This window comes from Peromyscus eremicus, chromosome 20 (genome assembly GCF_949786415.1).
Source record: "Peromyscus eremicus chromosome 20, PerEre_H2_v1, whole genome shotgun sequence".
Lineage (NCBI taxonomy): Eukaryota > Metazoa > Chordata > Mammalia > Rodentia > Cricetidae > Peromyscus > Peromyscus eremicus.
In genome coordinates, this window is record NC_081436.1 from 51,860,204 (window position 1) to 51,876,326 (window position 16,123).

The 16,123-nt window shown below is 35.8% G+C and overlaps 1 protein-coding gene across 3 annotated transcripts in view; it reads left to right on the forward strand.

Moving 5' to 3' along the window:
- Positions 1 to 16,123, forward strand: part of Csmd3 (CUB and Sushi multiple domains 3) — a 1,140,535-nt gene that overhangs the window by 307,674 nt on the left and 816,738 nt on the right. The window lies entirely within an intron of this gene.

Sequence of the window (16,123 nt, forward strand, 5' to 3'; positions counted from 1 at the left end):
TTATTATGGCAAGGAAATCAAACCTGTCCCTCTGGCCACTTCTTATCTAGTGCCGTTCTTCATCATTCTAGCCCAAACTTAGCCATTGCTTTAAAATTAAGTGTGTAGTCATAGCAGTAACTTGCCTTAATTTGCATTAACAGCTCATTTACTTATCCTGTTCTATCTGAAGACAAGTTTGTTTGAAGATGGAATTTTTGTTTAGAGACTCAAGACATGGTCTAATGAGTATTTTACTTTCAAAAGATGGTTGTTGGGAATAATATACTTTAAATAAAGTCTTTGCTTATATTGTTTTCAAATTTTTATGTACTGTTTTGAGGATACTTCTGACTGAAAGAACAATGATCAATGGGGAAGTGAATATCTAGCCACACTAGAATAGAGGGGACCTTTGGAATCGTGGAAAGTATGTCTCAGCGCACTGGGGATTTACCTGAAACAGTTAAATCCACAAGTCTGAAATGTCAAATGAAGTGTCTTATGAAATGTCTTATGAAGTGTAGAAACTGATTCTAAGTGTGGCTTGATTAGCTATAGGAGTGTTACTTAAGGAGTGACTACAGGAATCCTAGAAGAAAGCACAGTCACTAGAGACGAAGGAGCAGAGGAAATTACTGCATAACTAGAATTAAAAATGAAAATTATTCTGAAAATGTTTAGGAATGAGAAGGTAGTATTGAAATAGAAACTTGTGTGGTTGACTTAAGCAAGTGGTGAATACAATGATGATAGTCTACAATATGGACCCTGTTGAAAGAAAGTCAACTTTAGAATTGAGACCCTATAGACCCTGAGACTGGCATTAGATACAGGAGTCTGAAGTTGCTTTGAAACATACTATTGAAGCTATATGACAAATAACTGTACAATCAGAAATTTCAAAAAGACATGTAACACTGATATTTATTTGATTTCAACAAAAATTGAAGATAGATCAGTGAAAGTAGTTAGACAGAAACAATGGGATGTGAAGAGAGGGATAAGAAAAATAAATCTGGAGATCTGCAATGTTGCCTGAGCTTGAGAAGATAATCTTGAAAGGAGGACTAAACAGGTGCATTCAAAGAGGTAGGGTATTATTCTAGAGAATAATATATAACACAGAGAAAGCAGGAAGAACATAAATCTGAGAGTGCCCCCAAACCCCCATTGTTACCTGAAGAAGAAAGAATGTTAGGTACATGCTTGAGAAATTCACAATTCACTGGGCTTCCAAAAATTTGTAATGTATTTCTATCAGAAATGCTACCATTTAATAGACAACAAAGATAGCTTATCTATTCATAGCCGTGTTTATTTCTTCTCCATTTCAGGATTTTTTTTCCTTTGGTTTTTCGAGACAGGGTTTCTCTTTGTAGTTTTGGTGCCTCTCCTGGATCTTGCTCTGTAGAACAGGCTGGCCTCAAACTCACAGAGATCTGCCTAGCTCTGCCTCCTGCATGCTAGGATTAAAGTTGTGCACCACCACTGCCTGACCTACTTTCAGGATTTTGATAGACACATTTATGTGTGCTGTGGGATGGTCTGTATGTCAAGTGTGTTGCTGATTGGTCAGTAAATAAATCACTGATTGGCCATTGGCTAGGCAGGAAGTATAGGCGGGACAAGGAAAAGAATTCTGGGAAGTGGAAGGCTGAGTCAGGGAGACACTGCCAGCCGCCATCAGGACAAGGAAGATGTAAGGTACCAGTAAGCCACGAGCCATGTGGCAAAGTAAAGATTAATAGAAATGGGCTAAATATAAGAGTAAGAGCTAGACAATAACAGGCCTGAGCTAATGGCCAAGCAGTTTAAATAATGTAAGAGTCTGTGTGTTTATTTTATAAGTGGGCTCTGGGACTGGCGAGACTTGGTGGCGGGAGCTGGACAGAAATTCTCCAGCTACAAATGGCGTCCAACGTGGTGGCAAGAGTTTCCACCTAAAAACTTAGAAAAAAGATTCTAAAACGGACCTAAAAACAGCTTCCTAATTGTCTCTCTCAAATAAGCGGCAGCTGCCGGTTTGAGCTACTGGCGGGTTCCTAGCGTGCGCTCTCGACCTGCAGTATGGTGGGAATGAGGCCTCTGCAAGTAGCACATTAAACTGTGTGGTGAATTTAGCCTTTGCTAGTACAAAACAAAAAAAGAGGTTTCTGGGCTACACGCTACTTTGGTAAAAGCATAGACCCACTATTTCTGAGAGTTACGGCTCCCAGAGCTGGCGGAAAGCGGACCACCGCCATGTTGGGAAGCTAAAGTGGGCGGAGCCAGCAGCCACAGCTGCTGCAGTTTAAGGCAAGAGATTAACAATAAGACAGATTCAGATGTAATAGTTTACAATATGTGTAAAAGATACGTAGGCTTGAAAGAGACAAAAAAGGTGATATATAGAGTTATAGAAACAAATACATAGTTTTAAAAAATAAAGTCATTAAAGAGACAGTAAAGGTAATATAAAAAATAAGCCACGTAAAGATGAATATTACACAGAGAATCTGGATTGTGTTGTCTTTGGGATTCTTAACTGCAGAGAGATATTTGATTGTAAAGGAAGCTGAGTTAAACCAATATGCATATTTTAAAGATATCTTGACTTCAAAATTTGGATATAAGGATATGTTGCTTTGGAAAAGAGTCTCTGCTCTTGTTTCCACAGAAAGCCAGAGACTATGGATTTGTTCCAGATTAAGATACATCAGGTTTGACCAGCCAAGACCCCCTGAAAGGTCTCCAATGACACCATGGCCCAGATGATTCAACATCCAGAATGGTTTCAAGTCAACTGGCTCAGATATACAGCCTCACGGACTACTCCATGATCCTAAAATTTTCTTTCTGTCTCCATAAGATACAGCGCCCCCCTCCAGCAGGAAGTAGTAAGAGAAGCTACGCCCAAATTCCCAAATATACCAAGCTGGCTTTAGAGATGGAATTGGCTCACTCCCCCTCTAAACCCAGACATATTGCTCAAAAAAAAAAAAAATGGTTAAGAGATTCTTATGTCCCAAATCAGAAGAGCCCTCTGGTGTGGGACAGACAAAAACCAATATTTTTATTTAAAACAGGTTGATTATAAATACAATCTCTTTCTAAAGAAAAAAAGGGGATAGTTTAGATATGATAGGATGAAAGGGTAGATTAATGAACCTACTTTTAAAGAGTAACAACTTGTTTAAAATGTTTTACATTGCTACAGATTTTAGTTTATTGATACAAATTTAAACTTAATTTTGTTATACTGTATATATATTTCTATTCTTGTTTGAGGTATTATGTTTATGTAACTCATTTAAAATTATAATGGATAATTAAAAAATAGATTAATAATTAGTCATCTATGATAATCATATTTGTAGCCATGTTAGTTAAGTCTTCTAGGTATACATAGATATATTTCAGATAGATAGGTAGTCTTCAAACACTTCAAAGACCTACAGAATATGGCATTTAAAATGTTTTAAAAATTTAGACTTTCTGGACAGTGAGACATGTCTGCTCCTGACAGCACCGATTTACTTCATAGAGGAGGATGGGCATCGAAGACACTCCATACAGAGTTTATCTTCACCTTGACAAAAATAGCCATTTGGGCAAGAAACTGTTCTTGCCTGGACTGTCTGATCAACTGGACATGCAGGACCCATACAAAGGTGACCACTGAACTTTGCTTGACAAAATGGTCCTTCAGGTTCCTGCTTTGCAGAGAAAACTGCCAGACATTCTACAGGACACAGAGAAAAGTGAATAAGAGACTCTAGGCCTGTGGGCTGAAGACAGATGCCCCAACTTTACAAGAGAACTTTGAATGACTGTCCAGGCTGCCAGCTGTCTCTGTCTACCCTACAAGACTCCTAAAAGTTGCTTATATCCTTCTCCATTTCTCAGGTAGTAGTATATCCTTCTGAGGTCTTTGATGTGGTTAAAGACTAGATACTTACAATTTTCCTTAGTTATAATAAAAGATAAGTTAGATATAAAACCTTAAACTTACAAATAGAAGATAGATAGGATCTCTTCTTTAATATTGTAACTGTAATTCTTGCTTGATAATTGTTTTGTTATATGTAATTTTACTATGTTAAAGTTAAAACCTTCCTTTTTAAGAAAAGAAAAGGGGAAGTGCTGTGGGATGGTCTGTATGTCAAGTGTGTTGCTGATTGGTCAGTAAATAAATCACTGATTGGCCATTGGCTAGGCAGGAAGTATAGGCGGGACAAGGAAAAGAATTCTGGGAAGTGGAAGGCTGAGTCAGGGAGACACTGCCAGCCGCCATCAGGACAAGGAAGATGTAAGGTACCAGTAAGCCACGAGCCATGTGGCAAAGTAAAGATTAATAGAAATGGGCTAAATATAAGAGTAAGAGCTAGACAATAACAGGCCTGAGCTAATGGCCAAGCAGTTTAAATAATGTAAGAGTCTGTGTGTTTATTTTATAAGTGGGCTCTGGGACTGGCGAGACTTGGTGGCGGGAGCTGGACAGAAATTCTCCAGCTACAATGTGTTTCTATCCTTTTCCACAATAATTTTGTGTGATAATACAATGAGACACAGGCTAATCCTGGTTTAAATCAATAGAGGATTTAAAGAAAACTAGTTTAGATTTTATCGTTCTACAAAGATTCATATTTAGTTCATGTAAAGCCAAATAATGGTATCATAGATTTTCTAATAATTTTTATTATTTCTGATACAAAAGCCAACCCATTCAGGCTTGAAAAGCATTCATGTTCTTGATGTAATGAAGAAAAGAGAAATAGTCTCATGGCAATGGGTCTTTTGTGGCCACTGAACTCTAGAAACTAAATCTAATTCTTCTGTTCTCTGGATCAGTATATCCCTATTAACTTGGTAAAGATATTTTCTTGTGGGCCTGGAGGGATGTCCCGGTGGTTAAGAGCACTGGCCACTCTGACCACTCTTCCGAAGAACATGGGTTCAGTTCCCAGCCCCCACATGGCAGTTCACAATGGTCTGTAACTCCAGGTTCAGGAGATGTGGCAGCCTCCGATAGACATACATGCAGGCAAAACCCCGACTTCCTTATGTTGCATTCAAGCTTTTTATTACGGATTTGCATATTTTAGCACTATGAGGTAGTAAAACAATACTGCTTATTAATTAACCATGTCAGAATCACAAGTTTCTCTCCTATCCATTTACACTTCCAAATATCACCAAATTTAATTTTTCTTAAAATTATTAAACACAAAGGCCAGTCAAACTCATACTTTATGATGGCTCAACAATTAGGTAACTTAGCACGTTAGATGAAAATCATGAAAATAACCAAATGTTATATTTCTACAAATGAAAATTTAAAGAAACAGTACTATTAATGAATAATTTTACTTTGCCAATTAAATAATATGAATAAGCCTCTTTAAAAATTTATGAGTTATAAAAATCAGTGTATAAAATTATTAGCAGATAATTATGTTATATAAAACCTGAGACCTTTAACCCCATTAAGTCTATATTATTGGGCCTATATATATGAAAATGACACATTTTATTTCAGGTGGCATCGTTTTAAGGATTCTTCCATAGAGATATGTCTTGGTTCTATAACATTCTCAATTCATCATAGAGTTCTAGGGAGGGGATGCGTAAACAGTGAGGCATTGATCTTCTTCTGATTAAAACTGCAAACAATTTCTTTGACTGCAGACATCTCATTCAGAGATCTAGGACTTTCCATTCATGCTATACTTTAAAGCTTCATTCTGAAGTATGGGCAGTGGGATGAGGCAACCCATCATTCACGCCACAAATATATTAACAGAATGTGGCTTGTTTCCAGGGTTAAAATGCCAAATCATTACATTCAATATTATTACAAAAAATGTAGAATTCTTACCTGATTCAACAGGAAAATAATGACATTAAATTATCATTGTATGGAACATTGCCTCTTCATGTCTCTTGTTCCATACCTGTAACATTCTGGGATTCTCTTAATTCTACCATGTATTGCGTTGTCTCTTCTGGCTCTTACACGGCAGGAACAAAGAATTGTAAATTATCTAATGACTTTTTTGTTTAAAACGTATAAAACATAAGTTCTATTATTTTAAAATTTATTGCCCAAGTTTGTTTTGGTTCCTACTAGATTTCCTCTCATCTAATGATTTCTTCAAAAGTATGTATTACCATGTCTATTATCTAACCACTTTGTTCTAAACACTTCCATGAATGCAGTCATCAGGAGGATTGTTAATGTAGAACTTATATTCTGCAAATGGAGAATAATAATACACGTGTATAACATGAATAAGATAAACAGTTTACTACCTATTATGTAAAAATTTTAGAGTTAGGGAGTTGCACTTCTTAAGGAAAGCATGACAGATAGCACCCATGACCAAGAACTCAGGAGAAATTTACCTGGAGGAGGAAAACATTGACAGATAGGAGAGTATTCCATGAGGTATAAATCTAGTCTGAACTATACTGTGGAGAGCAAATCTCCAGTCCTTCTGTGTCTGTGCCAGTTGGATAAGCAACATCAAATACTTAAAGATACTGGGGGACAAGATCTACCACTGAAAAGCTTGGCAACAACTCATTCCCATAACTAGAAATAGAAATACCACAAAGGGTACTGGTAACCACTACTTTGTCAACAAGCCATATCTCCTAATAAGCAAAACCCACACTTAATAAAATTCCATAAATGTTCTGTTCTCATTTATGATCCCAATCCAAATAGCTACAAAAGTAAAAGCTGGTCAACATACAGACAGACTTAATAGACCATAAAGATTCACTAGAAAAATTAGTAAAACTCATAGAAACTTTTAGCAAGGTAATAGGATATACAAAATCAGAAGATATGTTTATATGGGAACATTCAAAGAAAGAAGTCAATAAAATAATTCCACTCATAATAGTTCAGAAAAAATATAGGAATAAGGCTCATCAAGAGGCCTACATATCTATACAATATAATTCACGAAACATCAGTGAAAGAAACTGAAAACACGGAAAGAAGCAGAGACATAACATTCTCAAGCATAAAAAAAAATTAGCAGCGTGAAAATGGTTTTACTACCTCTATATTTGTAGATGATATGATAGTATACAAAGTGACCCAAAAATTCCACAAGGAAGCTCCTTTAGCTGCTACATACTTTCAGCAAAGTAGCTGGATACAAAATTAATTCACAAAATTCAATAGCTTTCCTATATACAAACCACAAATGATCTGAGAAAGAAATCAGGGAAATAATAACTTTTAAAATAGCTACAAATAATATAAAATATCTCGGGGTATCTCTAACCAGGTAAGTGAAAGACTTTATGTCACTGAAGAATTTATCAGAAGATAGAAAGGACTTTCTTGCTCATGGTTTGGTAGGATTAAGATAGTAAAAATGGCTATCCTACCAAAACCAATCTACAGATTCAATGCTACACCCATAAAAATCCCAACACAATTCTTCCCAGATCTTGAAAGGACAAGCCTCAGCTTCATATGAGAACATTAAAAAACAACAACAACAAAAAACAAGATAGCTAAAACAATCCTCAATAGTAATAAAACTGCTAGAGGTATCATCATCTACAGATTCAAGTTATACTATAAAACTATAGTAATAAATATAACATGATATAGGCACAACAACAGACAAGTTGATAAGTGGAATCCCCTGGAAGTCCCAGACATATATCCACATACCTATAGACACCTGATATTTAAAGAAGAGGACAGAAATACATACTGGAAAGAAGACAACATGTTCAGCAAATGTTGGTGGTCAAACTGGATGACTGCATGTAGAAGAAATCTAATAGATTCATACTTACCCCCCTACACAAAACTCAACTCCATGTGGATCAAATGTCTTAATAAAAAACAGATACATTGAATGTGATGAAAGAGAAAAGTGGTGAATAGACTTGAAGACATTGGCACAGGAGAAGGCTTTCTGAATGGAACAATTTAGCACAGGCACTAAGATCAACAATTAATAATGGCACCTCATGAAACTGAGAAGCTTCGACATTTGAACAAAATGGCAGCATACAGAATGGGAAAAAATTATCAACTCTACATTCAATAGACAGTTAATTTCAAAATATATAAATAACTTAAGAAAATAGATTTTAAGAAAACAAATAAAATTAATAAATCAGGTACAGATCTATACAGAGAATTCTTTTTTTATTTTTATTTTTATTTTGCAATACAATTCAGTTCTACATATCAGCCACGGATTCCCTTGTTCTCCCCCCTCCCGCCCCCTCACCTTCCCCCCAGTCCACTCCCCATTCCCACCTCCTCCAGGGCAAAGCCTTCCCCACGGACTGAGATCAACCTGGTAGACTCAGTCCAGGTAGGTCCAGTCCCCTCCTCCCAGGCTGAGCCAAGCGATCCTGCATAGGCCCCAGATTGCTGTGCTAGAAACCTCATCCAACTACTGAGGGATCTGGATGCAGAGATCTATGGCTAGGCCCCAGGTGGATCTCTGGGAGTCCAATTAGCGATAATGAGGAGGGTTTATATGAGCGAGAATTGTTGAGACCAAGGTTGGATAAAGCACAGGGACAAATAGCCAAACGAATGGAAACACATGAACTATGAACCAATGGCTGAGGGGTCACCAACTGGATCAAGCCCTCTGAATGGGTGAGACAGTTGATCGGCTACAGAGAATTCTTAATAGAGGAAATTCACTTGGCTGAAAAACACTTAAAGAAATGTTGATCATCTTTAACCATCAGGGAAATAGAAATCAAAACTTTGAGATTTCACACTACACCCTTCAGAATGATTAGTATCAATAAAAATAAGTGACAGTTCATCCTGGCAAGAATGTGGAGTAAAAGGAACACTCATCCATTGCTGGTGGGAGTGCAAACCTGGATAGTCACTTTGGAAATCAGTGGTGATGAATGCTCAGGAAGTTGGGAATCAAACGTCAAGATCTAACTATACCTCACTTAAGCATATACCCAAAGGATTCTTCATTCTACCACAAGTACACTTGATCAACCATTGTTATTTGCAGTATCCATAATAGCCAGAAAATAGAAAGAACCTAGATGTCCTGCAACAGACGAATAGATAAAGAAAATATGGCATATTTACACACTAGAGTATTACTCAGCCATTTAAAAAATGACACAAAATTTGCAGGCAAATGGATGGAACTAGAAAAAAAATCATCCTAGGTGAGGTATCCTAGACACAGAAAGACAAATGTAGTATGCATTATCTTATATGCAGATATTAACTGTTAAGTCAATGGTAAACAAGCTTTAATACACAGAACCACAAAGCAGTTTTATAGATTAGTATAGAGTTCTATATAATAGGTATGAAGTAAGGGACTAGAAGAAGCAGATAAACCTCCTTAGTAAAGGGGAATAGAATTAATAGATATGGATGGAAGGGGGTGCTGGAATGGGAGGATCAACTAGGAGAGGAAGGAGAAAGGGGATATAGGAAGGTATAAGATGAAAGACAGCTAAAATGAAGGGTCATTGAAGTGGTAGCATGCAAACCAAATATAATAGAAACATCCTAAAAAATATGCAAATATGAAAGTTATCTAAATGAAACCATGAGATAATGGGGGAGACAGAGTCCCACCTGGCCGTCTATGTCACCAGCTGAAGCTTTCCAGTACAGGGATTGAGTTACATCTATTTGAGTTGTTGGCTAAAGGGACCTCACAGCAATTCCCAATCTACTGAGGCTGTTATCAAGACTATAAATTGCTCTTCACAAACTGTTTGCAAAGTCCAATTGCTGAAAATAACACCTACACAAACCATTGAATATGGAGATGTCAAGCCAGGACCTTCACATAGCCTTCACCCTTACATTCCTGTATCTTTGGTACAGGAATATACTCTGTACACTATCAAAGGAGAAAGTTAGTCACCAAGCAAGACATTATCTACAATTGTGTACTACTGGCAAGATATGATAGGGCAATAGAACATAGCTTCCATAGTAACCAATCATCTGAGTTAAAGCACACCATGGAGACGGAACACATACCAAACACTACTTGGGTGACCAAGAACCGGAGACTAGATAGCCCAGGAATCTAGAGTAAAATAAAATAATACTGGTTTAAAAAAAGACAGAATAATTTAGTGATAAAATGACTCCTAATGATATCCTGCTATATTTATAGTTTAGTACATCATTCATCCATAATCAGAGAATCTTCCTCCTGTAACAGATGGAAACAAACATAGAGAGACCCATAGCCAGACATAACACAGAGAATGAAAGATCTTGGGACACTCAGGCCTAAATGGAAGGTCTCCATCAAATCCCTTTCCTCAGAGCTCAAGGAATCCTGCTGAAGAGGAGGCAGAAAGTCTATAAGAGCCAGAGTGATACAGGACACCAAGAAATCAGGCCCTCTAAATCAACATGAACAATGCTCATATGAACTCACTCCGTTGGAAGTAGTGTGCACAGGCCTTGCCCAGGTCTGTATTGGGTCCTCTGTGTTAACACTATGGCTTCCAGTTTAGTGTTTTTATGGATTCCTGAGTGTGTGAACAAGTGGGTCTTTGATTCCTCTGCCTTCTCTTGGGCTCTTTCCCTTCTATTGTAGGTTTGTCTAGTTCAACTGTGATGTGATAGTTTTTGTTTTATCTCATTTTATTTTGTTATATTTTTCAAAAAGTGAATGAGTGAATGAATGAATGAATGAATGAATGAAATCCTGACTACTACTTAAAAGGATAACAAATGAACCATCATTTATACCTGCAGGGAGAGGGAAAATTATTTTTCTCCAATGCAGTAACACTGGTTATATCAACAACTCCATGACTGACCTTGTGTTCATGATTGGTTCACAAACATATAATGGATTATACAGTTGATTTATGTACTTTTATTTGGTTAAAGTTTGGTGGGTTTGTTGTTTGTTTTGTTTTGTTTTTTTTTTTTGAGAGTTTTATTTTCTTGGTTTTGTTTCTGTTGGGTTTTTGTTTGGTTGTGAGAAAGAACTTAAAGTTGGGTGATTAGAGACAAGGAGAGGATCTGAAAGGACCTGGGGGAGGGGAAGAATATAATAAAATATATTTTATGTTAAAAATTACTTTAAATAATAACAACTATAATAAAAAAGAAATTAATTTTACTACCAAGTGATCTGCTAATTCGATAAATCCTAATCAAAACTCCAATGTCATTATCAATAGTAATCAGAAAACATTGAAAATTCATATGGGACCATAAGATCACAGAAAGCCAAAACGATGTTGAGCAAAAAGGAAAATTAAGGAAATATCACAACACCTGATTCCAAATTGTATTATCGGACCATATTAATAAAAACAACATGCTACCAGCATATACACATTAGACATGAAGTGTTGTAATAGAGCAAGAAATAAACCCCCACAGCTATATTTCTCAAGTTATGATTAAGCTAAAATTATATACTAGACAAAAGTCAGCATCTTCAACAAATAATGCTGAAAAAAGTGGATATCCACATTTGATTAATACAACTAAAGACCCATCTCTTTCATCTTGTACCAAAGCCAAATCAAACTGGATCAAAAAACATAACAGAAGACTTGAAGTTCAGGACTATTAGAGGTGAGAACCATTGTGAGATGGTTCAGGATCCAGGCCTGTGTAAAAGGTTCCTGAGAACTCTGATAGATTTATAAGAAGGGAGACTGGTATGAGTGTAAGAGAGACGAAATGATGGGCAGAAGAGTAACCAGAACACATTTTGAACATGTATGAAATTGACAAGCTAAATAACAAAGTTTGTTAATAAAGCAAAATGAAAAATGGTAAAGATACATATGAGTAGAAGTTTCTTATCCTTAGGAATTAGGAAAAAATAAAAATATATTGAGAATCTCTTTCAACCCAGTAAAAATGACTAGTAATCATTCAAATAAAAAATATCAACAAGTGTGAGTGACAATGTGAGTTTCCTGGATATATATGTGTGTGTGTATATATATATATATATATATATATATATATATATATATATATCAGAATGCGTGTATAAATAGCATGTATAGTAAGTATTTGCATATGAAGAATAGAATGGGCTATATAGTGAATATAGTCACATGTATAATCTATTTGATAATGTCATTTGAATCTCTTCACTTTGTATAATGAATATAAATCAACATAATCAGAACAATGAAAATGTGAAAAAGAATTTGAGATGTGAGACTAGCAGGAATGTTTTGATATGCTGGTAGTCTGTTTTACTTAGGTCATGAGATTCGAAAATGTCTTCAAGTAAGAAAAGATATGAAACAGAAATCAGGAATGAGTACTCCAGGAGAAACTAAGACCAGAGAAAAGTACGTAAATCACACATGGGTTCACTGTGCTAAAATGCTCTGGCTGGAAAACAGACAGCCATGAACGTTGTACAGGAAAAGAAATAGTGGCAGCCAGATCAGGACTCACTGCTGACGACTTCAGTATGGGTGAGACGTAAAGCCCTTCGTGGTTTTGCCATAATAGTGACATGGTGAAATTGATCATTTGGGCAAAAATATTTTTGTTACTGCTTTATAGAAAATAAACTATAAAAAATAAGTTTATTGTTAATATTCAATTTAGGTGAGAACTTACAGTGTCTAGAACAAGGGTATCAAAACAGTTATGAAAAACTAATTAGGGTCTAGAAAAGAGTAGAAGCATGTTTGAAAAGGGATACATGAAATGGGAGAAAGGAAATAAGTGATCATTGGCTTCAGTAATTGAGAAAATTTAATAACATTAGTGATGGGAAGAGTACTGATAAGACATTTTGGTGGTGTGGTCTGGATGAAGGAAGTTTGATGTAGCTGACATATATGTAGGTAGCTTTTGCATGCAGGGGCAGGACATACAAGTTTTAGTTCAGCACGCAGATTGTAGCCTGGAGACCGAAATCTAACAATTCAGAAATAGCTATTGTTACCCTTAAAGATAGAATATATTATTAAATTAAGAAAAAAAATACTAAGCATCAGGGCATTTCACCACCAAAATTTCTACAAATTGGGGTGAGGAGCAAAAGATATATAAAATGAATGGGAAGGGAAAAGGAAGAAAATAACACAGTAAAGATATCCATGAAGTCAAATGAAGAAACTTTCCAGCTACTGCTCAGTTATGCCAACTAGTGATATTTGTTTGTTTGTTTTGAGGTGGGGCTCAAAACATGCCTAGTAAACTGGGCTGACCATCAACTCACAGAGATCCACAAGCCTCTGATGGATCTTCAAATATGGGTGATTAGCTAATAAAATAAACTTTCAAACTGACCACTAGTTTAGTAACAGGGTGTCATAGGACATGGTAATTATAATGAAATTAATTTTATGGGTGAGTTTAACAGGAGTTGTATTAAGACAAAGTGAGGATGGGGTGGATAGTTCACCTAAACTAACCTATTAGGGAATTTTTTTTTTTTATAAAAGATGTACAAAGAAATGGGAATGAGGTGGACAGATCTAAAAAAATATTTTTAAATTATTTATTCATTTTCATTTTAAATGTGTAAGTTTTTTCTGAATGTATATACATACTGTGTGCATACCTAGTTCCCAGGGAGGCCCGAAGAGGTCATCAGTCCCCCTAAACTGGACACATGGGTTGTTCTAAGTTGCCATGTGGGTAATGGGAACAGAAGCCTGATTTTCTACAAAAGCAACAAAGTACTCTTAACTGCTGAGCCATCTCTCCAGCCCCCAAAATATTTTTTGTTAAAATATTTGCCTTTTGTGTCTCAGTTATTAGAATTAAGGTTATAGTTTTTATCCTAAAGTGAATGGCTCATCAGAGAGTAAATAAGAAAATAAAGGAAAATGAGCTAGGACAATCATTTTAGGAAGAAAAAAAAAAAACCAATAATAGTGAACGTACTCTTGACTTAAGTGTATGTTTGAAATGACGGAGAACATCACAGTAACAAGAAGGTTAGGTGGGAAATAAAGAGGAGACGAAGGTCATTGGGCTCAATATGACACTTCATAGTGAAGGATTCCATAACAGTGATGCTTTTAGATTAGACAGCAGAAGGGCTGTAACTAATGAAGGAAAGTTAGAAAAACTTATTAACACTTGGAGCTCAGAAGAAAATAGAGTCCAGTTGAACATGTTAGCTGAACCCTATTTCAAGCCAGATTTTCGTGAGAATATTCCTCTGTTTTGTGAGTGTGTGACTGAATTATGACGAGTAGTTTAAAACAGGAATAAAAATTCATAAGTTTTTAAAAACTAAATATTATCTGGAATTAAAAGAATGACTATGATTTTCAAGATCAGAGCATAATGGAGAAAAGATATTCATATTTTATACCAAAGAAAATATATAAGTTAACCTCATTTAAATTAAGAATTAAGTAATGCATGTAATATATTTTGATTAACATGGATTATTTCACACATTTATATTTTTTTTTTTGGTTAAAATGTTGCTTAACATTCAGATATATGCTGATAAATTTACTTGTAGATTTCCAATCAAGACTGGTTACCATCTCCAAACATTGCTTCCAGTTGTACATCAAACCCATTTCTTTCTCACCTACTCAGGATCATGCTGCTAATTTTCCTAATTCTCTCTATGCCATCAAGTTTTGCCATCAAACTGATCAATCTTCAAGTAGATTTAACTTGGTTTGTTCCCATTATTTCATTGTAAATACATTTCACGAAATGACCAACAACCTTTCAGTTCCTAACTTAATACTTACCTGAATTTGATTTATCTGCAACATTTGATCTTTTTAGTTCTGTGACACTGAAGTCCTTTGCTCAATGCTTTCTCATTATTTTCTGACTCCATCTTTTCTGATTTTCATACATGGTTTTTCTACTCTCCGCTTTTCTATGCATCTCGCAGTCTCCTCAGGTTTTTCTGCGGCTCGTCTATTGTATTTGTTCACTACTGTGGGATTTGCTCTTTTTCTATTTACTCTTTACTCTTCTCAATTTTTTTTCAGTTTCCTTAGTAATCATCTGCTCTCTTCCTTGGTCCTCTTCATGCATACACTTTTAGGAAAATAACAAAATCTTAGAGATGTAATCTTAAGTTATACATAATTCTTAGAAACACATACTTTTACATCTTAAGCAGGTTATGTTTAATTGTGAAATTAATAAGCAGTTTTGTTGTCCCATAAAATAGAAATAAGATGAAAGTCTGATTTTTCCTGATATTTATTGATTATATTTGATCAAAGTAACATTTTAGTCTTGATTAGATAAAAAGAAAAATGAATCCAATGCATGGAAACAAACACAATAGGTTTAGACAAGGCACACACTTTTGTTTTACAATGAAAAATTTTAAAGAGAATTTGCAAGCATTTTATGCAGGACCAGCAGTATTGTGCTCATGATGCATTTGTGTTATTGTTGCATTTGTAGGCAGCGTTTATTGCCAAGATCATATTATGTTACAAGATTGAGCTACTAAGTTTACAGTCTAGGCATTCTGAAGAAGGGCAGAGAAAGAAAAGCTATAAGGCACTGATGAAACTCTCTTTTGACATGTTTGTAGCTTTTCAGATGAGCTTAATAGATTTCTAATGAAATGAGGGGATTTAAGAGGTTAAAAAGCCTGATAAAAGCCTTCTGCCCAGGTGCCTGTTTCAAAAAGGAAGAAAGGAGTGTACCATGGATTACACGGAGGTACCAATCCCTCCCTCTTCTCTCCATCTCCTTCTCCCTCTCCTTCCTCCTTCCCTCTCGGTGTAGACCAGAGTTTGACATTATTTGTCTTTCTCAATCAAGCTCCAACTTTTTTTTTTGAGAAAGCATCCCTCACCAAATCTAGAGTTTGCCATAGATCTGTCTAGACTTGCCAATCAGTCATGTTTCTGTACAGAGATGTCTGTGTCTCCTTTTTCTCAACATTAAAGTTACAGGTGCACACCGATACATCCAGTTTTTGATGTGGGTACTGGGGATTGAAGTCAGTTCCCCGTGCTTGCACAGCAAACATTACACCAACTAAATCATCTCCCCAACTCTAATTACAATAGAATTTAGTACTATTAATGTATTTTAATTATCATTTTTATTTTTTTTATATACGCATGTATGTTTTGCCTCCGTGTGCATCTATGCAGCATGTGTGTTTTTGTGCCCGCCTAAATCCCCACAAGCTCGAAAAGGGCACTGAATCCC